We start from the raw sequence: 5,464 nt of genomic DNA, 5'->3' as shown, positions 1-5,464 counted from the left end.
GCTGCTTGCGTGTTCACTTTTCACCCATGTGTCATTTTACTGTATTTACTTACCGACAGAGGGGCTGTGTACTCGAAGCAATAAACTAGTGATGTCGCCTCCCAATCTTGCCTTCAGGGCTCCAGTTTAGCTGTGAATGAGACACTTTTTTTTCACATTTTATTAACACAAAAATGTATGAAGTGTACCAGCCATGGATGAATTAAATTAGTGGATATCACATTCCCACTTGACCATGCTAAAGATCCGTGATGACATGCTGAGTCATCCCTCAGGTCTTGCACTCTTCACCTCTGAGTCAGGCTGGCTCGTGGCAGTTGACTCTTTTATCTGCCAACTTAACTGCCATGTTAGCATTAGTCACTGAGTGGTGGTAGCTAATGCCAAGAGGGGACAAAGCACTAATTTTGTCTTCATTGCAATATTTGTTTATTTATTTTGCTTTGCATTTTAATGAGTACTAAAATGAAGATAAAATTGCGTGTTCAACTCTCAGGGGTGCAGTTTCTTTGCATGATAAGGACCAGCATGAGGGCTGCCACATCTATGGGATTATCCACACTAGGAGAGCGCTGACTAAGCCCAAAGCACATGCGACATGTCCCCATGCTGGCAAAGATGGCTTTTGCACAGCATTACACACTCCTCTCCAAGTTTAGCATCCCAGTTTCGACCAAGGTTGAAGAATGGTCAAAAACCACCTGCCCATCTTCCCCGATTTGGTCTTTGAGCTAACGGCTTCATGTAGCAAAACCACTGTCTATCCATGTCACTGTACAGCACATAGACAGTACAGAGGAGGCTGGCTTAGACAACCCACCGCCTGTGGAGCCATTCCACAACCATGGAGTAGATGGACACTCAGCACTGCAGAGTTTCAGCAACTTAGCTGGAGATAAAGGGCTCAGGCAGATAACTGCAGATGCAATGAGCTCGGTCACTGGGCTGCAGATGTACCAGATGACGTGCCTGGCAGAGAATTAGTCACTGGTTGGTTCCCCCAGGCAGCCAACTGGACCTAGCAGTGCCATCTCTGGCAGTGTGTGCTCCAGTCATTGAGATGAGAGCCTCCAAGTCAAGTTCTACACTAGCTGACCAGGACCAGAGTCCAGCTACAGGCCTTCACAGAGACCAGATGCCTAGAAAGAAGAAGCCTTAGTCCACCTAAGTTTTGTTCAGCAGTTTCTGCACTTTCCCACACAATTTCCCAAGCACAAGCCCCCTGCATACACAAATGCTCTTCCATTGCATCTGTTAAGTCTGGGTGCATTAAAGGCTCTGATGACAAACTGAGACGTTATTGGAGCAGAAGAATTTGTCATTGTTCTGCTCCAATAAGAGGCGATGTCTTTCTCCACAGACACATGGGAGGTTAACGGTGCCTCACCTACAGTGCTACAAGTTTGCTGACTGCCTGCTCACCGGTGGCACGCTTGTGCCCTCTTTCTGTGAGTGGTGAGAATCATTGCTGCAGGTCACCAGTTAGCATAGAGCACCAACAGTTTTTATTTGCTTCAGGGTTTCAGAGCATATTCCTCGAGGGGAATGGTAATCTCATGGACCCCTTATAAAGGGGTTCCTGTGAGGGATATTCATGATGCATGTAGTTGGTCATCACTGCATGCTTTTGTTTGGTTCAGTCTGCTGGACACGACGGCTCCTTCAGTGGTTAATTCTATCCTTTCTCCTGGGTCTGCCACGCTGCCTGGCTGCTCTATGGGGAGCGTGTAAATGTCCCTTACTGCAGGAGCTGTACAGAATGACCAGACTGAAAGGGAACAATGTGTTATGACTATAACTTCTGTTCTCTGAAAGAGAAGCATAAATGGGCATATCAGGACATTAAAAAAAACATTAAAATTGTCCTTTGCAGGTCTTAAAATTAGTTAAATACAACAACACATGACATATCACACCAATTAAGAAAAATGAAGCCCAAATGAGAAGCAATGTGTGAAAAACGAAGTACTTCCTATGATTCAGTAGCTTCTAGAATCACTTGCTTTTATTTTTGCATTCACGACATGCGGCACTGCTGCGTGTAATCTGAAAAACAAACATCGTGCAGACCAGAAGTGAAAGACGTCAGTCGTGTGCCTACAATGACCCACCAAGCGCAAACAGCAGCAATGATGCTATCGAGATTTTCATCAACAGTCTTTGTTGCATCATTACGACAGCGCTCCAGCAGGGGTTTGTTTTCCACTGGTGAAAAGACGATTTTCAAACCCTCTCTGGGGTGTGACGCACTCTGAGGGTTAATAAATATATATTTAAAAAAATAAAGATTAGTGTTATTTTGCATTTGAAAATGAACATTTATTCCAGCAACTCTGAAGATCATTATAATCCTAGACTATGAGTCATAATGGTTTTTGTAACTCCATGATCCTTGTTTTATGATCTGCTATCTCAGAAAATGTCTTCAGAGAAGACAATTTGGGATGTTTTTTAATGTTTTTGGCAATGTTTCAGCCCTTTTCTCAAAAGTAAAACTTTCTTTATATTTCCTTTGTAAGAAGGAAAGTTAGGACAGATTCTGTGAAATATGCCTGTACATTTATGCCCCCCAGAGCATGAAATGTAGTCACTTTGAATTCTTACTTCTAGCTTCACATTTCTATAACTAATTTCTGATGTCAGGAAAGTCAGTCTAGTACAGATAGCCCAACATCTAAATGTCTATGTAGAGAGTAAAAGGATACAGACCACAACAAAACACCAAAACGTGCCATTTTGAGTAGCAGTACTGGAAGATTTCCTCTGAAAATTCCCACTTTTGTGGAGAATATACGGAGAAGGGAAAAATGGCAAGATTTTACAGGCTTACACGTGTAGGCAGCTCAAAGGTGCCAAAGCCTACAGGTTGTCAAATGGTCACAGTGTCATAGGCTGTACACATGACGTAGCGCACAAAGCTAACATCCGGGTGCACACTCCGTTCAAAGCCAAATATCTCCATCTTTTATGTACAGTCTTCAGGTTACATCTAATGTTTGTTATCAGCTCATCACGAGCCATTAGCTGCTGGTCACATGAGAGACTTAAGCTACACAAAACAAAGATATAAACCCAAGGCTCAAGTGTTCCCGCCTGAGCCAGTGTAGGGAAAACCTCATCATACTGTAATGAGCTACTATTTAGGCTCATGATTTATAGGTGGATCAACATTACTGACACTAATAAGTGTTTATAAAGTTATAAAACAAAGGCAGTTTTCTCACTGATTTCTATAAGAAATGGACTTCTTTTTGCAACGGGAGCCTCCTACTGGCCATTTCAAAGAATGCACTTCCTCACTGGCTTTACTTTTCAGACCTGGAAACCTACATCCATCTTATATATACAGTCTGTGGCTAAAATCTTTTTTTTTTTTTTTTTTTTTTAAAGTGCATTGCTCTCCTCTCACCCCACTCTTCCATTCTTTGAACTTGATGCTAGCCCACACAGGTGCTATAATGAATGATCTATAGATGAATGATCTGATTTAAATTAGAACTTAAACTCAGAAAACACATTAGTGCACACCCTACCTTTCTCTTGGTCTCTGTCTTCCTTGCTGGGCTTTTTCTTCCACAATGCCCACGCTCCACTCCAGCCTGCAGAAAATGGACAGCAATTGACAGCAGGGAAGACTGCAGGTATATCAGTTGTCTGTATTATCTGACCTGAGTAAACAAAGCAGAGAACAGCCAGGCCCTTGTTGCTCTGCATGGGTGGGCCCCACACCACCACCACCACCTCCTCTCCTCTACTTCAGCACACAGAAGGGGAGGAGGGCTCATCCAGCTGCAGAGAGGGTCTCTGCAGAGCGGGGTTATAGGAGCAGACACAGTGTGTTAGTGTTTCCACTTATCATGATCATTTTACACCTTACATAATCTCACGCTGCTCGGCACGGCAGTTCACTGACATGCGGTGGAGACGCTTGCTCCTCAGCTCCCACTCACAAAGATTAAAATTGCAAGCTATAAGTCAAACAGAGAGGCATCTCAGCGCCGCTAATTGAAATGCATCACTTTCATTGTGCAGAGCTGCAAGGTCGCATGGTGGGAAATCTCCACCCACAGAAATGACAAATCTAAACTTTACGGGCAACACATTAACAGCAGTGAGTCAGCGCTTCATCTAGACCAGGCTGTAATGGCAACAACCACCACACATTTTCCTACGGGGCACTTGAATCACAACACACACACGGGTGTCACCTTACAGAGCTTCTGGGTAATAAAACCCAACCTTTCTTTTACATTTCCCTGCAATACTGACCAACAAATCACACACTGTACTTTTTTCAATTGCAGAGATGTTTGCGGCATCTAGTTATCAAGCATAAGAATGGATGTGGTTCATTATATACAGTGTCATGTGTCTTTTCAAGCCTCAAATTTGGTTAGGGTGAGGTTAGAGTTGAAGGGCATATGCAGAACACAGTGCAGCTTTCAGAAGGTAAAGAACCAGACACAAAAACTGTGTCTCTACCGTCTTCCTGTGACGAAAAAACCTGATATGGGAAAATGGTAACTGAGCTTGCATCGGTAAAGCCTTCTCCATGACAGCTAAGAAAACTACATGCATAATTTTGGTTCAGCATCATCACAGACGTTAGTGCTGCACCTGGTAAATTGTTCATGACTAAGCAAACTTGTTTGGGATTGACCAAGTTAATCTCCATTATGCTGTCACCAACTGTGACTATAATCATGCGGACCCTTCTCACTGTTCTACAGGTGCATCTGTGAAATAATGCCTCCTCCTAAACGCCAGATATGGGTCAACTCATCTCATAATTTGAATGGGATATTAAAAGTGATGAATGAAGTTTTCCTCTCAGCCACGCAAACCAAAGCTTCTCCTGCACGTTCTCAAATCCTGCTCCGCAGACGGTCGCAGGTCGTATGTTTTATGCTCACTCTGTAATTTTGCGTAAATACATTTCCGGGCTCTTCAGAGGGCCGTCAAGTTGTCATAATGATGAATGGCCCAGAATACAAGAGCTCAGCAAAGAGAACAAAGCAAAGCAGTGCACATCGGGCTGACTTCAGCAATACTCCGTGTTCTGTGAGAATTAAAGTGTCCATCATGTTGATATCAGGAAACCCGAGTTGGAGTCGAGGTTAAAAATCAGCTTAAAGAGCACGTGTGAGGAGTCGGATCAAATCAGGTAACAATTAATTTTATGGGTTCATTTCTTACAAGTCTTTCTTTCCTACCAATTCATCCGTTTTCTAAACCGAAGTTTGTTTCACTGTATAGAAAACAAAGATGTGCTATTTAATAGTCAGGTGAACGGATAAGATTGCACAACGATTAAAATTAGTCACAGTTCGCCAGTTGTTTTGATTACATTTTTAACACACAAAATTTAGTCTAGAACATGTGTTGGAAATACAGCCACAGTCATAGTTATTGTTTATGAGTCTGGGGTTTTATTGCTGTCATGTTTTAAGTAATAGATTTATTT

The sequence above is a fragment of the Perissodus microlepis genome, chromosome 10 (genome assembly GCF_051167445.1).
Source record: "Perissodus microlepis isolate ML-2025 ecotype Zambia chromosome 10, ASM5116744v1, whole genome shotgun sequence".
NCBI classification, from domain to species: domain Eukaryota; kingdom Metazoa; phylum Chordata; class Actinopteri; order Cichliformes; family Cichlidae; genus Perissodus; species Perissodus microlepis.
This window is presented reverse-complemented; position numbering follows the sequence as displayed.